This window comes from Pan paniscus, chromosome 7 (assembly GCF_029289425.2).
Source record: "Pan paniscus chromosome 7, NHGRI_mPanPan1-v2.0_pri, whole genome shotgun sequence".
In the NCBI taxonomy this organism is placed as follows: Eukaryota; Metazoa; Chordata; class Mammalia; order Primates; family Hominidae; genus Pan; species Pan paniscus.
The window spans coordinates 22,962,380-22,985,607 of NC_073256.2; the positions used below are offsets into that span (position 1 = coordinate 22,962,380).

General features: G+C 46.5%; 1 protein-coding gene across 28 annotated transcripts in view; it reads right to left on the bottom strand.

Annotated features, from left to right (window-relative positions):
* The window catches only part of LOC117977895 (uncharacterized), a 196,460-nt gene that overhangs the window by 54,851 nt on the left and 118,381 nt on the right, over positions 1–23,228 (bottom strand). For 5 of the 28 annotated variants that reach the window (XR_008623066.2, XR_010113088.1, XR_008623079.2 and 2 more), the window contains one exon: positions 18,338–18,457. The exons of the other annotated variants lie outside the window; for them this stretch is intronic. The gene's annotated coding sequence lies outside the window, so the exon portion shown is untranslated. The remainder of the gene's footprint in view (positions 1–18,337; positions 18,458–23,228) is intronic. 28 annotated transcript variants of the gene reach the window in all.

The window sequence follows — 23,228 nt, forward strand, 5'->3', positions numbered from 1 at the left end:
GCATTTTTAGTAGAGATGGGATTTCTCCATGTTGGCCACTCTGGTCTTGAACTCCTGATCTCAAATGATCTACCCGCCTTGACCTCCCAAAGTGCTGGGATTACAGGTGTAAGCCACCATGCCCGGCCAATTTGATTTTTTATTGTTGTAAAATACATACAAAATCTATTATTTTAGCCATTTTCAAAGGAAAAATTCAGTGGTGTCAAGTGCATCCACCACACTCTACAGCCATATCCCCCATCCATCCCCAGAATGCTTTCATACTGTCCTGCAAATATGCAGCACCTTGCTACACTCCAGGTTGTTGTCCCACAACAGAGCTGGGTTGAATTATTAATGTGGACTTTGTTCAACAACGGACTAAAGAGGGAGAAACCCAAGAACTCTGTGAGGAGTGCATGACAGGTGCTCGTGGGATGACATGGCTCGGTGCCCTCCAGCTGCTGCTGCCACCACCTGTCCTGCTGGGCGGCCACCCCCTCCCAGGGAAGAAGAGCACTCACAACTGCTGCCGATCTCCTTCCAGGGCTTCCGCTGGGACTACGATCAGGATGTGGACACCCCCAACAGGGATCGTCTGGCCGGGGAGGGCGTCAAGGCCAAGTACCTCATGCCGCCCCTTGTCACAATGACCTCCCCGTCCCACTTCACTGCCATGCCAGGTAAGCGTCACTCTGCCCATTTCACCCGATGCCCATCAAAGCCCCAGCGTCCGTCATTCCCTGTGATAAGAAGCAAAAACTCGGTCAGCTTTAGGGAGGCTGGGGCGGCTCCGGGGTCTCACTCTGTTGCCCAGGCTGTAGCTCAGTGGCATAATCACAGCTCAGTGGAGCCTCAAACTCCTGGTCTCAAGCAGTCCTCCCTAGCTCAGGCTCCCCAGTAGCTGGGGATACAGAGAAGCTACTATGCCTAATTTTCTCATTTTCTTAGAAATTGGGGCAGGGGGTGTCTCACTATGTTGCCTGGGCTAGTTTTGAACTCCTGGCCTCAAGTGATCATCCCGCCTCAGCCTCCCAAAGTGCTGAGATTGGAGACATGAGCTACCGTGCCTGGCCTGATCTTTTTTAAAAAAGTAAATAAGGCCGAGCATGGTGACTCACCCCTGTAATCCCAGCACTTTGGGTGGCTGAGGCGGGTGGATCACCTGAGGTCAGGAGTTCAAGACCAGCTTGGCCAACATGGTAAAACGTCGCCTATCCTAAAAATACAAAAATAAGCTGGGCGTGGTGGCAGATGCTTATAACGACAGCTACTCGGGAGTCTGATATAGGAGAATCACTTGAACCCAAAAGGTGGAAGTTGAAGTGAGCCGAGATCATGCCATTGCACTCCAGTTTGGGCTACAGAGCAAGATTTTGTCTCAAAAAAAGAAAAAGTAATAAAAATAAAAATGTAAATAACTAAAATCACTTTTAAATAATTGTATAAAAATAATAAAACATTGACATTTACAGAGCTCAGTTAGATGAGGTGACTCATACCCTCCAATGGTGTCCTGGTTCTCTTACATAAGAATTGAAATGTCGTTCTGTAGCCCAAAAGATCCCACACAGCCTGGCCCCTGGCCCATCTTCTGTCAGCCTCTCTCATCTCTCTCCCTCTCCTTCACTTCCTTCCGGATCACAAAGGCCTTTTGCCTGTGCCTTCTGCCCTGCTCCCTCCAGCCCCAGGGCCTTGGCCTGTGCTAGTCCAGTCCCTCCAGCTCACCAGGAGCATGCAGTCCAGTCGGGGAGACAGACACCAGACACCCAAACTGGCACATACATCCCGTGACAACTCAGGAGGCATCAAGGAGGAAAACAAGTTTTTCAGGCACAGACTACAGGGGTAAACTGCCTTCAAACTAGAGAGGGAGAAAGGGGGTCTCTGAGCATGGGGCAGTTGAGCTGAAAAAGATCTCAGGGGACCAGAGCAAGGAAAAGTGTTCCAGGCAGAGGGAAGAGCATGTGTGAGGTCTCTGAGACAAAGACCTGGTCGTTTCAGAATCCCAGTGGCCACTAAAATAGAGGGATTCCAACCTAAAATGGAGGAAGAGGAGGCTGCTGGAAAGCAAAGGACTCTGTGTAAGAATCATAATAGCGGGGGCGGAGCCAAGATGGCCGAATAGGAACAGCTCCAGTCTACAACTCCTGGCGTGAGCGATGCAGAAGACAGGTGATTTCTGCATTTCCAACTGAGGTACTGGGTTCATCTCACTGGGGAATGTCAGAAAGTGGGTGCAGGACACCTGGTGCAGTGCATCGAGCATGAGCCCAAGCAGGGTGAGGCATTGCCTCACCCTAGGAAGTGCAAGGGGTCAGAGAATTACCTTCCCTAGTCAAAGAAACGGGTGACAGATGGCACCTGGAAAATCGGGTCACTCCCACCCTAATACTGCACTTTTCCAAGGGTCTTAGCAAACGGCACACCAGGAGATTATATCTCACGCATGGCTCAGAGGGTCCTAAACCCATGGAGCCTCACTCATTGCTACCACAGCAGTCTGAGATCAAACTGCAAGGTGGCAGCAAGACTGGGGGAGGGGCGCCCACCATTGCCTAGGCTTCAGTAGGTAAACAAAGCAGCTGGGAAGCTCCAACTGGGTGGAGCCCACCACAGCTCAAGGAGGCCTGCCTGGTTCTGTAGACTCTACCTCTGGGGGCAGGGCATTGGCAAACAAAAGGCAGTAGAATCCTCTGCAGACTTAAATATCCCTCTCTGACAGCTTTGAAGAGAATAGTGGTTCTCCCAGCACGCAGCTGGAGACCTGAGAATGGACAGACTGCCTCCTCAAGTGGGTCCCTGACCCCCGAGTTGCCTAACTGGAGGCACCCCCCTGTAGGGGCAGACTGACACCTAACATGGCCGGGTACTCCTCTGAGACAAAACTTACAGAGGAACAATCAGGCAGCAACATTTGCTGCTCACCAATATCTGCTGTTCTGCAGCCTCCACTGCTGACACCCAGACAAACTCCAACAGACCTGCAGCTGAGGGTCCTGACTCTTAGAAGGAAAACTAACAAACAGGAAAGGCATCCACACTAAAACCCCATCTGTACGTCACCATCATCAAAGACCAAAGGTAGATAAAACCACAAAGATGGGGAAAAAACAGAGCAGAAAAACTGGAAACTCTAAAAATCAGAGTGCCTCTCCTCCTCCAAAGGAATGCAGCTCCTCACCAGCAATGGAACAAAGCTGGACAGAAAATGACTTTGATGAGTTGAGAGAAGAAGGCTTCAGATGATTAAATTACTCCGAGCTAAAGGAGGAAGTTCGAACCCATGGCAAAGAAGTCAAAAACCTTGGAAAAAAAATTAGACGAATGCCTAGCTAGAATAACCAATGCAGAGAAGTCCTTAAAGGACCTGATGGAGCTGAAAACCAAGGCACGAGAACTACGTGACAAATGCACAAGCCTCAGTAGCCGATTCAATCAACTGGAAGAAAGGGTATCAGTGAGGGAAGATAAAATGAATGAAATGAAGCAAGAAGAGAAGTTTAGAGAAAAAAGAATAAAAAGAAATGAACAAAGCCTCAAAAAATATGGGACTATGTGAAAAGACCAAATCTACATCTGATTGGTGTACCTGAAAGTGGCAGGGAGAAGGGAACCAAGTTGGAAAACACTCTGCGGGTTATTATGCAGGAGAACTTCCCCAACCTAGAAAGGCAGGCCAACATTCAAATTCAGGAAATACAGAGAACACCACAAAGATACTCCTCAAGAAGAGCAACTCCAAGACACATAATTGTCAGATTCACCAAAGTTAAAATGAAGGAAAAAATGTTAAGGGCAGCCAGAGAGAAAGGTCAGATTACCCACAAAGGGAAGCCCATCAGACTAACAGCTGATCTGTTGGCAGAAACTCTAGGAGCCAGAAGAGAGTGGGGGCCAATATTCAACATTCTTAAAGAAAAAAATTTTCAACTCAGAATTTCAAATCCAGCCAAACTAAGCTTCATAAGTGAAGGAGAAATAAAATACTTTACAGACAAGCAAATGCTGAGAGATTTTGTCACCACCAGTCCTGCCCTACAAGAGCTCCTGAAGGAAGCGCTAAACATTGAAAGGAACAATCATTACCAGCCACTGCAAAAACACGCCAAATTGTAAAGACCATCAAGGCTAGGAAGACACTGCATTAACTAATGAGCAAAATAACCAGCAAACGTCTTAATGACAGGATCAAATTCACACATAACTATATGAACCTTAAATGTCAATGGGCTAAATTCTCCGATTAAAAGACAGACTGGCAAATTGGATAAAGAGTCAAGACCCATCAGTGTGCTGTATTCAGGAAACCCATCTCATGTGCAGAGACACACATAGGCTCAAAATAAAGGGATGGAGGAAGATCTACCAAGCAAATGGAAAACAACAAAAAAAGGCAGGTGTTGCAATCCTACTCTCTGATAAAACAGACTTTAAACCAACAAAGATCAAAAGAGACAAAGAAGGCCATTACATAATGGTAAAGGGATCAATTCAACAAGAAGAGCTAACTATCTTAAATATATATGCACCCAATACAGGAGCACCCAGATTCAAAAAGCAAGTCCTTAGAGACCTACAAAGAGACTTAGACTCCCACACAATAATAATGGGAGACTTTAACACCCCACTGTCAACATTAGACAGATCAACGAGACAGAAAGTTAACAAGGATATTCAGGAATTGAACTCAGCTCTGCACCAAGCGGACCTAATAGACATCTAAAGAACTCTCCACCACAAATCAACAGAATATACATTCTTCTCAGCACCACACCACACTTATTCCAAAATTGACCACATATTTGGAAGTGAAGCACTCTTCAGCAAATGTAAAACAACAGAAATTATAACGAACTGTCTCTCAGACAACAGTGCAATCAAACTAGAACTCAGGATTAAGAAACTCACTCAAAACTACTCAACTACATGAAAACTGAACAACATGCTCCTGAATGACTACTGGGTACATAATGAAATGAAGGCAGAAATAAAGGTGTTCTTTGAAATCAACGAGAACAAAGACAAAACGTACCAGAATCTCTCAGACACATGCAAAGCAGTGTGTAGAGGGAAATTTATAGCACTAAATGCCCACAAAAGAAAGCAGGAAAGATCTAAAATTGACACCCTAACATCACAATTAAAAGAACTACAGAAGCATAGAGCAAACACATTCAAAAGCTAGCAGAAGGCAAGAAATAACTAAGATCAGAGCAGAACTGAAGGAAATAGAGACACCAAAAACCCTTCAAAATATCAATGAATCCAGGAGCTGGTTTTCTGAAAAGATCAACAAAATTGATAGACCGCTAGCCAGACTAATAAAGAAGAAAAGACAGAAGAATCAAATAGACACAATAAAAAATTGATAAAGGGGATATCACCACCAATCCCACAAAAATACAAACTATCATCAGAGAATAGTATAAACACCTCTATGCAAATAAACTAGAAAATCTAGAAGAAATGAACAAATTCCTCGACACGTACACCCTCCCAAGGCTAAACCAGGAAGAAGTTGAATCTCTGAATAGACCAATAACAGGCTCTGAAATTGAGGCAATAATTAATAGCTTACCAACCAAAAAAAGTCCAGGACCAGATGGATTCACAGCCGAATTCTAACAGGGTACAAGGAGGAGCTGGAACCATTCCTTCTGAAACTATTCCAAAAAATAGAAAAAGAGGGAATCCTACCTAACTCATTTTATGAGGCCAGCATCATCTTGATACCAAAGCCCAGCAGAGACACAACCAAAAGGAGAATTTTAGACCAATATCCCTGATGAACATCGATGCAAAAATCCTCTATAAAATACTGGCAAACCGAATCCAGCAGCATATCAAAAACTGATCCACCATGATCAAGTGGGCTTCCTCCCTGGGATGCAAGATTGGTTCAACATATTCAAATCAGTAAACATAATCCAGCATATAAACAGAACCAATGACAAAAACCATACGATTATCTCATTAGATGCAGAAAAGGCCTGTGACAAAATTCAACAACCTTCATGCTAAAAACTCTCAATAAATTAAGTATTGATGGGACATATCTCAAAATAATAAGAGCTATCTATGACAAACCCACAGCCAATATCATAGTGAATGGGCAAAAACTGGAAGCATTCCCTTTGAAAACTGGCACAAGACAGGGATGCCCTCTCTCACCACTCCTATTCAACATAGTGTTGGAATTTCTGGCCAGGGCAATCAGGCAAGAGAAGGAAATAAAGGGTATTCAATTAAGAAAAGAGGAAGTCAAATTGTCCCTGTTTACAGATGGCATGATTGTATATCTAGAAAACCCCATTGTCTCAGCCCAAAAACTCCTTAAGCTCATAGGCAACTTCAGCAAAGTCTCAGGATACAAAATCAATGTGCAAAAATCACAAGCATTCTTATACACCAATACAGACAAACAGAGAGCCAAATCTGAGTGAACTCCCATTCACAATTGCTTCAAAGAGAACAAAATACCTATGAATCCAACTTACAAAGGATGTGAAGGACCTCTTCAAGGAGAACTATAAACCACTGCTCAACGAAATAAAAGAGGACAAAAACAAATGGAAGAACATTCCATGCTCATGGGTAGGTAGAATCAATATCGTGAAAATGGCCATACTGCCCAAGGTAATTTATAGATTCAATGCAATCCCCATCAAGTTACAAATGACTTTCTTCACAGAATTGGAAAAAAATGCTTTAAAGTTCATGTGGAACCAAAAAAGAGCCCACATTGCCAAGTCAATCCTAAGCCAAAAAAACAAAGCTAGAGGCATCATGCTACCTGACTTCAAACTATACTACAAGGCTACAGTAATCAAAACAACATGATACTGGTACAAAAACAGAGATATAGACAACTGGAACAGAAGAGAGCCCTCAGAAATAATGCCACATATCTACAACCATCTGATCTTTGACAAACCTGACAAAAACAAGCAATGGGGAAAGGATTCCCTATTTAATAAATGGTGCTGGGAAAACTGGCTAGCCATATGGAGAAAGCTGAAACTGGATCCCTTCCTTACACCTTATACAAAAATTAATTCAAGATGGATTAAAGACTTAAATGTTAGACCTAAAACCATAAAAACCCTAGAAGAAAACCTCAGCAATACCATTCAGGACATAGGCATGGGCAAGGACTTCATGTCTAAAACACCAAAAGCAATAGCAAGAAAAGCCAAAATTAACAAATGGGATCTAATTAAACTCAAGGGCTTCTGCACAGCAAAAGAAACTACCATCAGAGTGAACAGGCAACCTACAGAATGGGAGAAAATTTTTGCAATCTACTCATCTGACAAAGGGCTAATATCAAGAATCTACAATGAGCTCCAATAAATTTACAAGAAAAAAACAAACAATCCCATCAAAAAGTGGGCAAAGGATATGAACAGACACTTCTCAAAAGAAGACATTTATGCAGCCAAAAGACACGTGAAAAAAATGCTCATCATCCCTGGCCAGAGAAATGCAAGTCAAAACAACAATGAGATACCATCTCACACCAGTTAGAATGGCGATCATTAACAAGTCAGGAAACAACAGGTGCTGGAGAGAATGTGGAGAAATAGGAACACTTTTACACTGTTGGTGGGACTGTAAACTAGTTCAACCATTGTGGAAGTCAGTGTGGCGATTCCTCAGGGATCTAGAACTAGAAATACCATTTGACCCAGCCATCCCATTACTGGGTATATACCCAAAGGATTATAAATCATGCTGCTATAAAGACACACGCACACGTATGTTTATAATGGCACTATTCACAATAGCAAATACTTGTTACCAAGCCAAATATCCAACAACGATAGACTGGATTAAGAAAATGTGGCACATATACACCATGGAATCCTATGCAGCCATAAAAAATGATGAGTTTATGTCCTTTGTAGGGACATGGACGAAGCTGGAAACCATCATTCTCAGCAAACTATTGCAAGGACAAAAAACCAAACACCGCATGTTCTCACTCATAGGTAGGAATTAAACAATGAGAACACATGGACACAGGAAGGGAAACATCACACACTGGGGCCTGTTGTGGGGTCGGGGGAAGGGGGAGGGATAGCATTAAGAGATATACCTAATGTTAAATGACGAGTTAATGGGTACAGCACACCAACATGGCACTTGTGTACATATGTAACAAACCTGCACGTTGTGCACATGTACCCTAAAACTTAAAGTATAATAAAAAATAAAAAATAAAATAAAAACTTTGGCTGTTGACTCCAAATATCCTGCTTCATCATCTCTCCACTCCACAAACTTTTCACATGCTTACAAAGGGTGTTCGTTTCTCCTCTAAGTATTTGCTCGCCAGCCCCACCTGCAAGAAGGTGGAAGTAGGGCCTCTGCCTGGGATGGTAACTCTCAAATGTAAGGCAAGACCTGTCTCTCCACCAATATCCCCAGGACTGAAGGACTGTGAAAGTCTGCATACTGATCAAGCTTCTCCCTCCCTTATCTGAAGGGACTTACTTCCTTCAAGACACTTTTCCTCTTCTCACCTAGCTCCATGCCCCCATCCAGTCATCTTCCAACACATCTCTCCCCACCTGCATGCCACACAAGAGGGGCGTGACCACAGCACCTGGAAGTTCCTTAAAGTTGAATGGTGTGTCAGGCCGGGTGCGGTGGCTCATGTTAGTAACCCCAGCACTTTGGGAGGCTGAGGCAGGCAGGTCACTTGAGGTCAGGAGTTTGAGACCAGCCTGGCCAAAATGGTGAAACTCCATCTCCACTAAAAATATAAAAATTAGCTGGGTGTGGTTGTGCTTGCCTGTAGTCCCAGCTACTTGGGGGGCTGAGGCAAGGGAATCACTTGAACCTGGGAGGCAGAGGTTACAGTGAGCCAAGATTGCGCCATTGCACTCCAGTCTGGGCGACAGAGTGAGACTCTGTATAAAAAAAAAAAAAAAAAAAAAAAAAAAAAAAAAAAAGATATCGAATGGTGTGATTAGCTTATGATTTTTAAAAAATGGAATGATGTATTCATCTTCTAAGCTGCATAACAAATCAACACACATTTAGCAGCTTAAAACACCCATCTATTACGTCTCCTTTCCTGTGGGTCAGGAGTCTGGGGGTGCAGCTTTAGCTGTGTCCTCTTGTCAGGTTCTTACAAGGTTGTGATCAAGGTGTCGGCTGGAATTAGTGTCTCATATGAGGCTTGGGGTCTTCTCCCAACCTCACATGGTTGTTGGCAGAATTTATTTCCATGCAACTGTGGAACTCATGTGGCTGGCTTCGTCAAAACCAGCCAGGCATGGTGGCTCACGCCTGTAATCCCAGCACTTTCGGAGGCCGAGGCAGGTGGATCACCTGATGTCAGCAGTTCGAGACCAGCCTGGCCAATATGGTGAAACCCCGTCTCTACATAACTTAGCCGGGCATGATGGCGCACGCCTGTAATCCCAGCTACTTTGGAGGCTGAGGCAGGAGAATCACTTGAACCCAGAAGGCAGAGTTTGCAGTAAGCCGAGATCGTGCCACTGCACTCCAGGCTGGGCAACAGAGTGAGACTCCATGTCAAAAACAAACAAACAAAAACCAAAAACCAGGAGGAAGGAGTCTCTCTCCTCCAGACCTTCATTGAAGATCTCACCTGAAGATGTCAGGCCCACCCTGAATAATCTCCCTTTTGATTAACTCAAAGTGAATGGATTCGGAGCTTAGTTACATCTGCAAAATCCCTTCAACTTTTCCATAGGTATAGATTAGAAGCAAGCCACGGGTCCTGCCTACACTCCAGGGGAGAGGAGATTACACCTGGCATTTATCCAGGGCAAGAACCTAAGGGGTCATCTCAGAATTCTGCCTTCCAAATAGATCCTCGGTGGAGCTTACATGCCTGGGCGAGCACCAGCCTTTGTTTAAAGGCAACCGAGAATGGTGTCCTGGCTCAGATCTCCCGCAAGCCTCCACAATGATGGTCCAGTATCTGAAGCCAGGGCCAAGGCAGCAGGAGCTTTGGGTGCACATGGGGGCTTCCCCCACTTTGAAGTGAGTCATCACATCCGTATTAGACCCTAGCTGTTGCTTAGGCGAAAATGATGATTTAGAAGAAGATGGAGAGAAGAGGAGAGTTAATTTAAAAGTACTTATATTCGGCCGGGCGTGGTGGCTCACGCCTGTAATCCCAGCACTTTGGGAGACTGAGGCAGGCGGATCATGAGGTCAGGAGATGGAGACCATCCTGGCTAACACGGTGAAATCTTGTCTCTATTAAAAATACAAAAAATTAGCTGGGCGTGGTGGCCGGCGCCTGTAGTCCCAGCTACTCAGGAGGCTGAGGCAGGAGAATGGCGTGAACCCAGGAGGCGGAGCCTGCAGTGAGCCAAGATCACGCCACTGCACTCCAGCCTGGGCAACAGAGCGAGACTCCACCTCAAAAAAAGAAAAAAAAGAGAAAGTACTTATATTCATTCCCTAGGGCTGCCACAACCAAGTACCAAAACTGGGTGACTTGAAACCAGAGAAATTGATTGTCTTGTGGCTCTGGTGGCCAGCAGTCTGAAACAGAGGTGCCAGCAGGGCCACGCTCCCTCCTGCACTTGTCGGGGAGTCCTGCCTTGCCTCTTCCTAGCTTCCTGTGGTCTCCTGGCAGTCTTCAGTGTTTCTTGGTTTGCATACGCATCAGTCCAATCTGCCGTCCAATCCGTGGTCTTCTTCCCTGTGTCTCTGTGACTTGGCGTGTCCTCTCCTCTTTTATAAGGACACCAGTCATTGACTTAGGCCCTCCCTACTCCAGGATGACTTCATCCTAATCAATAGCATCTGCAATAACCCTATTTCTTTTTCTTTCTTTCCTTCTTTATTTCTTTTTCTTTCTTTCTTTCTTTCTTTCTTTCTTTCTTTCTTTCTTTCTTTCTTTCTTTCTTTCTTTATTTCTCTGTCTGTCTTCCTTCCCTCCTGCCTTCTTTCTTCCTTTCTTCCTTTCTTTCTTTCGAGACGGAGTTTCACTCTTGTTGCCCAGGCTGGAGTGCAATAGCACGATCTCAGCTCAATGCAACCTCCGTCTCCTGACTTCAAGCAATTCTCCTGCCTCAGCCTCCCGAGTAGCTGGGATTACAGGTATGCACCACCACACCCAGGTAATTTTGAATTTTTAGTAGAGAAGGGGTTTCTCCATGTTGGTCAGGCTGGTCTCAAACTCCTGACCTCAGGTGATCCGCCCGCCTTGGCCTCCCAAAGTGCTGGGATTACAGGCATGAGCCACCACGCCCGGCCCGCAATAACTCTATTTCTAAATAAGGTCACATTCTGAGCTACTAGAATTTAGGATTTCAACATGTTTTGAGGTGGACTCAATTTAACCCATAAGAATACTATGTGGGCCACACATGCTGCTTCACATCTGTTATCCCAGCACTTTGGGAGGTTGAAGCAGGAGGATCATTGGTCAGGGCGTAGGGGGACACCAGGAGCATAAGTCCATGGCGTTGACTGGTGTGGGGGCTCACACCTGCATGTTTGGGAAGCTAAGGCAGGGCGATCACTTGAGCCCAGGAGTTTGAGGCCAGCCTGGGTGACATAGTGAAATGTCACTTCTAAAAAAAAAAATTAATTAGCTGGGCATGTTGGTACCCACCTACAGTCCCAGCTACTCAGGAGGCTGAAGCAGGAGGGTCGCTTGAGTCCAGAATATCAAGGCTGTGGCGAGCTGTGATTCCACCACTGCACTCCAGCCTGGGCAACAGAGCAAGCACTGTCTCAAACAAACAAACAAATAAAAAAATCATCTCCCTTTTCTTCTGATTCCCTGAGCTGTCATAGAAAGGAAGTGAAGCAGTGAAAGCATCCCCCCCAAAAGGGAGTTTTCAAAACCAGCCTAAGCAACATAGCAAGACCTTGACTTTAGAAAGTATTTAAAGTTGAAGGAAAAAAAAAAAAAAAAAAGCAATACTATGGCACAGAGTTGACAGCTACAGGTGTGGCTACATCCAGGTCCTAAAACTATATCATCAGAATGACCCCTCACCCTCCCCCCGCTTTCCATTTTACTTTCTTAAGCATGAACATGAAATTTCCAAGACTGTTTCTCCTTTGGCTAATCTGCTTCTCAGACCCAATCACTGTGGCCAGGGTGGTGGAAGGATACTAACATCCAGGCTGGGACCACATGTCCCAGCTCCACATCAGGGTGGGGAATGGCCAGTCGCACACATGTCGTGGGGGACTAGTGACTCCTCGGTGGAAAATCGGGGACTGTCATTGGAAAGGAGCGATAGAAGAAAGGCTGAAGCAGTGCAATGTATCTCCTGCACCAGCCTGGGCCTCGATGTCTTGAGTACTGATGACCCAGTACTCAGTCTAGGGCAATCCCAACTCCATCTGTGGGGCTGCCCACAGTACATGGACCCCTCACTGGATTTGCTGACCACACGTGCAAACAGCCACTTCCCAGCCCCACTCCCCGCAGTCCCCCTGAACCCTGTCAAAATTCCCCTCAGTTCTCACCAAGATTAAAAGCAGTTCTGAGGGTGAGCGGCTCATTCTGCTAGTTTAACTCTCTCGATTCCTTTCCTCTCCAGAACTCTGTACTTACTGCTCCGTCACTGGTAATGACAATGAACATCTTCACAATCTCAGGTTTTATTGCAAAGTGATTGAGGACCAGTTAGAATAAGTTATGCTACAGAAACTAAAGAAATCCCGTCAAGCAAATTGTGTGTCATAGAAAGTCTTAGGGCAGCCATGTATATTTTCTCCCCCAATGAATCAATTGAAAATGAGAAGCTGTTACCGCCATGTTCCGGGCAGAAGCTATCAAAAGTATAAGCCATGATATTATAATTTGATTTTTCATCCGTCAAATGGATATGGCCCAGGGGTGAAAAGTGGATGCTCTGTAACTAGATGATGGTCAAGAGTTATAAAAATGAGGTCCTCTCTGTTCAACATTTCTCCTTTCTTGAAAGGATACTCAATGTCATGCTCAGGGCCTCCAATGGCCAGAAATAAAGTTCCTCCCAGTTCCAGAGCACCCCAGGACAACCCCAAAACCAGAACAACTGCTTATTGCCATGTAGACTATGTACTGTGCAATTCCTGGGGTGGCATTTTCATATATATGTGGGTGGCGCCCCCTGGAGGTATGCAACGCACAACTTGCACAAATGGTAAGTCATCGTATCCCAAAGTCCACAAAGAAGAGGTAAACAAAATTCCCATCGATGTTGCCATCAGTCATGAGTCTGCCTTTTCTTCATGGGACAGTAGCAAAAACAATTTGGCCAAGTGTGCTTGGATGATCTCTAAGATGGAATCAGGGTCTCTCACTTTCAGCACTATAGACATTTGGGGCTGGATCATTATTTTGTCTTAGTGGGAGTTGTCCGGGGCATTGTAGGGTGTTTAGCAGCATCCCTGGCCTCTACCCATTAGCTGCCAGTAGCACCACCTCCTCCAGCGGCAACAACCAAAATTATCTCCAGACATGGCCACATGTTGTCTGGGGGACAAAGTCACCCCCTGGTTGAGAAGCCCTGAAGAAAAGACATAATATGCAGATCACATGTAAGTAAGAGAGCCTAAGGGCCACACAGGTGATGCTGTACCCATGACAAAGACAGAGTCTTAAAGAGGTTAGAGAGGTGGAGAAAGAGAAAAGAAATGAAGTCCCAGCTGCCGAGAGCAACAGATGCTGACTAGATGTTGTTGATAGTCATCTTTAAACTGAGTTAAAAGATGCTGAGAAGCCATCAGCTCCCATCCTGCTCTCCAGGAACAACACTCCTGAAAAAGGCCTGGAGATCAACAAAGCCCCAAACACAGGTGCACTGAGCAAAGAAACCAGAGATTGAGACAAAAAAGACATTCCCTCAAAGACTACTCATTTCCAAGAGGGGAGAAAAAAGTGGAGTCATGAAAAACAGTTGAGGCTGGGTAGAGTGACTCGCACCTGTAATCCCAGCACTTTGGGATTACTCCCAGGCTGAGATGGGAAGATTGCTTGAACTCAGGAGTTCAAGACCAGCCTGGGCAAAATAGCAAGACCTTACCTCTAGAAAAAGGGAAAAAATTAGCCAGGTGTGGTGATACATGCCTCTGGTCTCAGCTACTCAGGAGGCTGAGGTGGGAGGATCGCTTGAACCCAGGAGGTAGAGGCTGCAGTGAGCAGGAATCGTACCACTGCACTCCAGCCTGGGCTACAGATCCTCTCTCAAAAAAGAAAAAAATTAAACAAAATTAAGGCCGGGCACGATGGCTCATGCCTGTAATCCCAGCACTTTGGGAGCCCAAGGTGGGCAGATCACGAGGTGAGGAGATTGAGACCATCCTGGCTAACACGGTGAAACCCCATCTCTACTAAAAATACAAACAATTAGCCGGATATGGTGCTGGGTGCCTATAGTCCCAGCTACTCTGGAGGCTGAGGCAGAAGAATGGAGTGACCTCGGGAGGTGGAGCTTGCAGTGAGCCAAGATCACACCACTACACTCCAGCCTGGGCAAAAGAGCAAGACCCCATCTCAAAAAAAAAAAAAGAAAATTAAAAATTTCTTTGAGACCAAGTCTCACTCTGTCACCCAGGCTGGAGTGAAATGGTGCGATCTTGGCTCACTGCAACCTCCGCCTCCTGGGTTCAAGTCATTCTCATGTCTCAACCTTGTGCCTCAACATGACTACAGGCATGTTGTCACCATGCCTAATTTTTGCTTTTTTAGTAGAGATGGGGTTTCACCATGTTGTCCAGGATGGTCTTGAACTCCTAGGTTCAAGCAATCTACCCACCTCAGCCTCCCAAAATGCTGAGATTACAGGCATGAGCCACCGTGTCCGATCTCTAACTTTTCATTATGGAAATTTCCCATATACACAAAAAGCAGGGAGAGAATTATACCATGAATCCCCATGCACCCATCATCCCACTGGAAGAACTTGTCAACATTTCTCCAATCTCATTCCAGTTCCCACTTTTCTTTTCCTTCTTGCTATTTTAGGATATTTTAAAGCAAATTCCAGACATTTCATTTCACCCACATCCATAACACACCAGGGTGCATTCTTGATGTAAGGATTTTGTTTTGTTTTATAATCCCCATGCCATTGCCACAGTTAATAGATTTAACATGAAGAAACTAAGATTCTTGCAGGTGGAGAAAAGATCTAATTACCACCTTAAAGCCTCTCCTACTAGCACTTCTCAGATCTGAACATGTATGCAAATAACCTGGGCATCTTGTTAAAATGCAGATTCTGGCCCAGAAGGTCCTTCCGGGTGAGCCCTGAGAGTCTTCAATTCCAAAAGCTCCCAGGTGATGCAATGCTAAGGGTCCATGAATCACACAAGAGGAAGGGTCGGCCAAACACCCACAACAACTGGGTGCAAAGTCCTGACTGTTCCTGACTGCAGGGCCTTCAGTGAACGGGGAAGCTGGGGACCATTTGGGAAAGAAGGGAGGTTTTTCGCATCAGCTCCAGGCCTTGTAGAACTGCCAGGGAATAACAGACAAAAGGTCAGCAAAGTCTAACCAACGGCACGAGTGCATTCATTTTCCACAACCACTGCAGCAAAGAACCATGAAATGGGTGGTTTCAAACAATGTCTGGGCCGGGTGCCGTGGCTCACACCTAAATGATCTCAGGACTTTGGGAAGCTGAGGTGGGTGGATCACTTGAGGCCAGGAATTCGAGACCAGCCTGGCCAATATGGCAAAACCTCATCTCTACTAAAAATACAAAAATTAGCCATGCATGGTGGCAGGCACCTGTAGTCCCCACTTCTTGGGAGGCTGAAGCAAGAGAATGGCTTGAGCCTGGGAGGTGGATGTTGCAGTGAACTGAGATCGTGCCACTGCACTCCAGACTGGGCAACAGAACAAGCCTCTGTCTAAAAAAAAAAAAAAAAAAAAAAAAATTGTCTGGAGGCCAGAAGTCCAAAATCAATCAAAGGTCAGCAGGAGCATGCTCCTTCAGAGGTTCTAGGGGAGAATCCATTCCTTGCATCTTCCAGCTTATAGAGGCTACTAGAATTCCACAACTTCTGGCTGCATGATCCAATCTCTGCCTCTGTGATCACCTTGCCTCATCTTCTGTCTGGGTCTCCTCCTCTGGAGGAAGAATGTCAGGACTCTGAGCCCAAAGCTAAGCCATCATATCCCCTGTGACCTGCATGTACACATCCAGATGGCCAGTTCCTGCCTTAACTGATGACATTATCTTGTGAAATTCCTTCTCCTTGCTCATCCTGGCTCAAAAGCTCCCCTACTGAGCACCTTGTGACCCCCACTCCTGCCTGCCAGAGAACAACCCCCCTTTCTCATTTACCTACCCAAATCCTATAAAATCGCCCCACACCATCTCCCTTCACTGACTCTCTTTTCGGACTCAGCCCACCTGAACCCAGGTGAAATAAACAGCTTTACTGCCCACACAAAGCCTGTTTGGTGGTCTCTTCACATGGATGCATGTGAAATTTGGTGCCATGACTCAGATTGGGGGACCTCCCTTGGGAGATCAATCCCCTGTCCTCCTGCTCTTTGCTCTGTGTGAAAGATCCACCTACAACCTCAGGTCCTCAGACTGACCAGCCCAAGAAACAACTCACCAATTTCAAATCTGGGAAGCAGCTTCTTTTTACTCTCTTCTCCAACCTCCCTCTCTATCCTTCAACCTCTTTCTCCTTTCAATCTTGGCACCACACTTCAATCTCTCCTTTCTCTTAATTTCAATTCCTTTCATTTTCCGGTAGAGACCAAGGAGACACGTTTTATCCGTGGACTCAAAACTCTGGTGCGGGTCACGGACTAGGGAAGGCAGCCTTCCCTCGGCATTTAATCATTGCAGGGACGCCTCTCTGATTATTCGCCAAGGTTTCAGAGGTGTCAGACCACGCAGGGATGCCTGCCTTGCTCCTTCAACCTTAGCAGCAAGTCCTGCTTTTCTGGGGGAGAAGCAAGAACCCCTCAACCCCATATCCTTCACCCTTAGCAGCAAGTCCCACTTTTCTAGGGGAGGCACAGGTACCCCGACCTCTTATCTCTGCACCCCGATCCCTTATTTCCATGCCCCGCCTCTTTTCTCTGTGCCCTGATCCCTTATTTCCACAACCTGACCTCCTATCTCTGCACCCCAACCCTTTATTTCTGTGCCCCAACCCATTTCCTGCTTTTCTGGAAGGCAAGACCACCCCACCCCTTCTCTTTGTGTCTCTACTCTCTCTTTTCTCTAGGCTTGCCTCCTTCACTATGGGCAAGCTTCCACCCCCCATTCCCCTTTCTTCTCCCTTAGCCTGTCTTCTTCAAAACCTAAAACCTCTTCAACTCACACCTGACCTAAAACCTAAATGCCTTATTTTCTTCTACATTGCCGCTTGAACCCAATACAAACTCAACAGTGGTTCCAAGTAGCCAGAAAATGGCAATTTCAATTTTTCCATCCTACAAGATCTAGATAATTCTTGTCATAAGATGGGCAAATGGTCTGAGGTGCCTGACGTCCAGGCATTCTTTTACACATTGGTCCCTCCCTAGACTCTGTTCCCAATGCAACTCATGCCAAATCTTCTTTCTTTCCCTCCCACCTGTCCCCTCAGTCCCAACTCCAAGTGTCAGTGAGTCTTTCTAATCTTCCTTTTCTACAGACCCATCTGACCTCTCCCCTCCTCGCCAGGCTGAGCTAGGTCCCAATTCTTCCTCAGCCTCTGCTCCTCCACCCTATAATCCTTTTATCACCTCCCCTCCTTACACTGGGTCCGGCTTACAGTTTCATTCCATGACTAGCCCTCCCCAACCTGCCCAGCAATTTACTCTTAAAAAGGTGGCTGGAGATAAAGGCATAGTCAAGGTTAATGCTCCTTTTTCTTTATCCCAAATCAGGTAAGATTTAGGCTCTTTTTCATCAAATATAAAAATCCACCCCAGTTCATGGCTCGTTTGGCAGCAACCCTGAGATGATTCACAGCCCTAGACCCTAAAAGGTCAAAAGGCCGTCTTATTCTCAATATACATTTTATTACCCAATCTGCTCCCGACGTTAAATAAAACTCCAAAAATTAAATTCCGGCCCTCAAACTCCACAGCAGGACTTAATTAACCTCGCCTTCAAGGTGTACAATAATAGAGTAGAGGCAGCCAAGTAGCAACATATTTCTCAGTTGCAATTTCTTGCCTCCACTGTGAGACAAACCCCAGCCACATCTCCAGCACAAGAGTTTCCAAACGCCTAAAGCGCAGTGGCCAGGCATTCTTACAGAACCGCCTCTCCCAGGAGCTTGCTACAAGTGCCAGAAATCCGGCCACAAGGCCAAGGAATGCCTGCAGCCTGGGATTCCTCCTAAGCCATGTCCCATCTGTGTGGGACCCCACTAGAAATCGGACTTTTCGACTCACCTGGCAGCCACTCCTAGAGCCCCTGCAACTCCAGCCCAAGGCTCTCTGACTGACTCCTTCCCAGATCTTCTTGGCTTAGCAGCAGCAGACCGACACTGCCCGATCGATCACCTCGGAAGCCTACAGGACCATCACAGACGCTCTAGGTTACTCTCACAGTGGAGCGTAAGTCCATCCCCTTCTTAATCAATACAGAGGCTACCCACTCCACATTACCTTCTTTTCAAGGGCCTGTTTCCCTTGCCTCCATAACTGTTGTGGGTATTGACGGCCAGGCTTCTAAACCTCTTAAAACAACCCAACTCTGGTGCCAACTTAGACAATACTCTTTTAAGCACTCCTTTTTAGTTATCCCCACCTGCCCAGTTCCCTTATTAGGCCGAGACACTTCAACTAATTTATCTGCTTCCTTGACTATTCCCGGACTACAGATACATCTCATTGCCACCCACCTTAACCCACAAGTAGAAGATACCTCTACTCCCTCCTTGGCGACCTATCATGCACTCCTTACCATCTCATTAAAACCTAATCACCCTTACCCTGCTCAATGCCAATATCTCATCCCACAGCATGCTTTGAAAGGATTAAAGTCTGTTATCACACATCTGCTACAGCATGGCCTTTTAAAGCCTATAAGCTCTCCTTACAATTTCCCCATCTTACCTGTCCTAAAACCAGACAAGCCTTACAAGTTAGTTCAGGATCTATGACTTATCAAATTGTTTTGCCTATCCACCTCAAGGTGCCAAACACATATACTCTCCTATCCTCAATTCCTCCTTCCACAACCCCTTATTCTGTTCTGGATCTCAAACATGCTTTCTTTACTATTCTTTTGCACCCCACATCCCAGCCACTCTTCGCTTTCACTTGGACTGACCCTGACACCCATCAGGCTCAGCAAGTTACCTGGGCTGTACTGCCGCAAAGCTTCACAGACAGCCCCCATTACTTCAGTCAAGCCCAAATTTCTTATCTGTTACCTATCTCCGCATAATTCTCAGAAAAATCCACGTGCTCTCCCTGCTGATCGTGTGTGACTAATCTCTCAAACCCCAACCCCTTCTACAAAACAACAACTCCTTTCCTTCCTGGGCATGGTTGGATACTTTCATCTTTAGATATCTGGTTTTGCCATCCTAACAAAACCATTATATAAACTCACAAAAGGAAACCTAGCTGACCCCATAGATCCCAAATCCTCTCCCCACTCCTCTGTTCCTTGAAGACAGCTTCAAAGACTGTCCCCCGCCCCCAGTCTTGGTTCCCTGACCGGGAAGTGAGGTAATTGATGGAAAGTCGAGGCAGCCCGTTAGGTGGCTTAGGCCTGCCCTGTGGAGCATCCCTGCGGGGGACTCCGGCCAGCTTGAGAGACGCGGATCCTGAGAGCTCTCCCGGGTAGGCAACTGCCCCGGAGGAATGCCTCGTCAGAGCACTGTGTGGTAGGCCCCCATGGAAGATCAACACAGTGGCTGAACACAGGTAAGGAAGAGGCACTTGGAGTCTGGACATTTGAAACTTGGTAAAACTGGTCTTTGGAACTTGCCCACTCCATTTGAGTGGAAGCGTGGCCTGATCACCCACGGCTTGCCTGTACTGGCACTTTGGTTTGTGTTTTTGACTTGACTTGAATTGCTTGATACTTTGGTTTTGGATTGACCTGGCTTGGATTTCTGGATACTCTGATTTTGGTATTGATTCTGGTTTGGTGAAAACTGAAAAAGTGTATGTGTGCCCTTTTGACCCATTATTTGTTCTGTGGTGTGAGCTTGGTGTTTTGTCTCGAGGAAACGTGGGTCAGATACAAAGTAAGCCTACTCCGCTAGGAACTATGTTGAAAAATTTTAAGAAAGGATTTAATGGAGACTTTGGGGAACTTAGAACTTTGTGTGAAATAGATTGGCCAACATTAGAAGTAGGGTGGCCATCAGAAGGAAGCCTGGACAGGTCTCTTGTTTCTAAGGTATGGCACAAGGTAACTGGTAAGTCAGGACACTCAGACCAGTTTCCATACATAGACACTTGGTTACGGCTGATGCTAAACCCCCCACAGTGGCTAAGAGGGCAGGCAGCAGCAGTGCTAGTAGCAAAGTGACAGACAGCCAAGGAAGGATGCCGCTCCACCCACCGAGGGAAATCAACTCCTGAAGTTCTGTTCGACCCAACATCAGAAGATCCATTGCAGGAGATGGCACCAGTGATCCCAGTGGTGCCCTCTCCTTGCCAGGGAGGCAGGCTCCCCACTTTTGAGTCCACAGTGCTTGCGCCTCCACAAGACAAACATATCCCCAGGCCACCCAGAGTACACAAGAGAGGAGGTGAGGACTCGGTAGAAACCCTCCCTTGGCAGCTCGTTTAAGACCCAAAACGGGGACACAAATGCCCCTGAGAGAGCAGCGGTATACTGGGATAGATGAGGATGGTCACGTGGTGGGGAGGCGTATTTTTGGGTACCAGCCCTTCACCTCTGCCCACCTTCTCATCTGGAAAAACAATACCCTGTCCTGTACCGAAAAGCCACAAGCTCTGATTGATTTGCTCCAAACTATTATGCAGACCCATAACCCCACCTGGGCTGATTGCCACCAGTTGCTCATGTTCCTCTTTAACACAGATGAAAGGCGGAGAGTGCTCCAAGCAGCAACTAAGTGGCCAGAGGAACATGTACCAGCTGATTATCAAAGCCCCCAAGAGTATGGAAGGACCCAGTTACCAGGAACTGACCCCCAGTGAGACCCACATGAAAGAGAGGATATGCAAAGGCTAAACAGAGACAGGGAAGCTCTCTTGGAAGGATTAAAGAGGGGAGCCCAGAAGGCCACAAATGTTAACAAAGTCTCTGAGGTCATTCAGAGAAAAGAAGAAAGTCCAGCACAATTGTAGGAGACACTGTGTGACGCCTATTGTATGTATACTCCCTTTGATCCCGATAGCCCTGAAAATCAAGGCATGATTAACATGGCTTTAGTTAGTCAAAGCGCAGAAGACATTAAAAGAAAACTGCAGAAACAGGCTGAGTTTGCAGGGATGAACACATACAGTTATTAGAAATAGCTAACCAGGCGTTTGTAAACGGGGATGCAGTAAGCCATAAGGAAAACCACAGAGACAATGAACGTCAGGCCCAGCGAAACACCGACCTGTTAGCGGCAGCAATCAGAGGGGTCCCCCCAAAGAGGCAAGGGAAGGGGGGCCCCGGGAAGGAAACTCAGCCTGGCTGCCAGAGCTTGCAGCGTAATCAGTGTGCTTATTGTAAAGAAATAGGACATTGGAAAAACAAATGCCCTCAGCTAAAAAGAAAACCAGATGACTCAGAGCAGGAGGCCCCAGACAAGGATGAAGGGCCCTGCTCAACCTGGCAGAAGGGTTATTGGACAGAGGGGGACCGGGCTCAAGGACCCCCAAAGAGCCTATGGTCAGGATGACAGTTTGGGGTAAAGACATTGATTTTCTTGTAGATACCGGTGTTAAACATTCGATAGTAACCGCCCCGGCCGCCCCATTACCCAAAAAGTTTATTGACATCATCGGAGCCACGGGAGTTTCAGCAAAGCAAGCTTTCTGCTTGCATCGGACTTGTACTGTAGGAGGACATAAAGTGATTCAGCAGTTTTTGTACACACCTGACTGTCCCTTGCGCTTGTTGGGAAGGGACTTACTCAGCAAACTGAGAGCCACTATCTCTTTTACAGAGCATGGCTCTTTGCTGCTAAAGTCACCAAGAACGGGAGTCATTATGACCCTTACGGTCACCCGAGAGGAAGAATGGAGACTTTTCTTAACTGAGTGGGGCAAAGAGATAAGACCAGCTCTGGCTAAGCGGTGGCCAAGAGTGTGGGCGGAAGACAACCCTCCAGGGTTTGCAGTCAACCAAGCCCCCGTACTTATAGAAGTTAAGCCTAGGGCCCAGCCGGTTAGCAAAAACAGGAGCCGGTCCCCAGAGAAGCTCTTGAAGGTATCCAGGTCCATCTCAAGCACCTAAGAACTTTTGGAATTAGAGTTCCTTGTCAGTCTCCATAGAACACTCCCCTCCTGCCTGTTCCCAAGCCTAAGACCAAGGACTACTGGCCGGTACAGGATTTGTGCTTGGTTAATCAGGCTACAGTGACTTTACATCCAGCAGTACCTAACCCGTACACATTGCTGGGGTTGCTGCCAGCTGAGGACAGCTGCTTCACCTGCTTGGACCTGAAAGATGCTTTCTTTAGCATCAGATTAGCCCCTGAGAGGAAGAAGCTGTTTGCCTTTCAGTGGGAAGATCCGGAGTCAGGTGTCACTACTCAGTACACTTGGACCGGGCTTCCCCAAGGGTTCAAGAACTCCCCCACCATCTTCGGGGAGGCATTGCCTCGAGACCTCCAGAAGTCTCCCACCAGAGACCTAGACTGCGTGTTGCTCCAGTACGTTGAAGATCTTTTGCTGGGACACCCCACGGCAGTCGGGTGCACCAAAGGAACAGATGCTCTACTCCGGCACCTGGAGGACTGTGGGTATAAGATGTCCAAGAAAAAAGCTTAGATCTGCCGACAGCAGGTACATTACTTAGGATTTACTATCGGAAAGGGGGAGAGCAGCCTAAGATCAGAAAGAAAGCATGTCATTTGCGATCTACCGGAGCCTAAGACCAGAAGGCAGGTGAGAGAATTCTTAAGGGCTGTGGGGTTTTGCAGACTGTAGATCCCAAACTTTGCAGTATAAGCCAAGACTTTGTATGAGGTCACAAAGGGGGGGGGGGCGGAAACGTTTTGAATGGGGATCCCAGCAACAGCAAGCCTTTCATGAGATAAAGGAAAGATTTATATCAGCCCCAGCCCTGGGGCTACCCGATCTAACAAAGCCTTTTCTATCGTATGTGTCAGAGAGAGAAAAGATGGCAGTTGGAGTTTTA